Raw genomic sequence first — 863 nt, forward strand, 5'->3', positions numbered from 1 at the left:
CTTCCTTCAAGTGACCAACATCTCATTTAACATTTATATACATATTCCTTTTCATTTAAGAAGGGTACCCACAATGGCTGGGTTAAATTAATCGATTCTTGATCTTTGTTAATCCTTAATGTAGATTAACCTGTTGCATTGTATAAAAAAAGAAAAAAAATGAGGGCTGCTTCTTGCTTAGCATAAGTTCTCTGAGAATCTCTTTTATATCCAAGCAAAATTGACATTGTGACTGAAATGTCCCTAACCTAATTAATATTGAATCAGAAATGTACTCGAATCAGGACATCATTGGCGATACCGAGCCTTAGTGCCTTCGAAGAACTGCATAGTGTTTCCGGTCACATGCAGTAATCTCCGCTTTGGTAAGAACATTAAAATACATTAACGCAGATTTGTTTCAGGTTTTGTCCATCAATTTTTCTGTAACTATGCAGATGTCTGTTGTTGTCAGGAAATGTTAACAGCACCAAAAGCTTATATGACATGCAAAAGTCTTAGGCAGGTGTGAGAACATGCTATAAACTAAGAATGCTTTCAAAAATATAAAAAAAAGGATTGTTTGTTTTTATCAATTTACAAAATGCGATATTTGATGTTACTACTCTTTGCCTTCAAAACAGCATTAATTCTCATAGGTACAGTCAGGCAACGTTGAGGATCGTAGATGCAGTGGTCGGCCAAGGAAACATAGCGCAAGATGAAAAACACGTTAAGCTTATTTCCCTTTAAAATCGGAAGATGTCCAGCTTTGACATCAGCTCAGAACTGGAAGAAACCAGTGGGACCCAGGTACACCCATCTACTGTCTGGAGAGGTCTGGTCAGAAGTGATCTTCATGGAAGAGTTGCAGCCAAAAAGCC

Source organism: Etheostoma spectabile, chromosome 13 (assembly GCF_008692095.1).
Source record: "Etheostoma spectabile isolate EspeVRDwgs_2016 chromosome 13, UIUC_Espe_1.0, whole genome shotgun sequence".
Taxonomy (NCBI): Eukaryota; Metazoa; Chordata; class Actinopteri; order Perciformes; family Percidae; genus Etheostoma; species Etheostoma spectabile.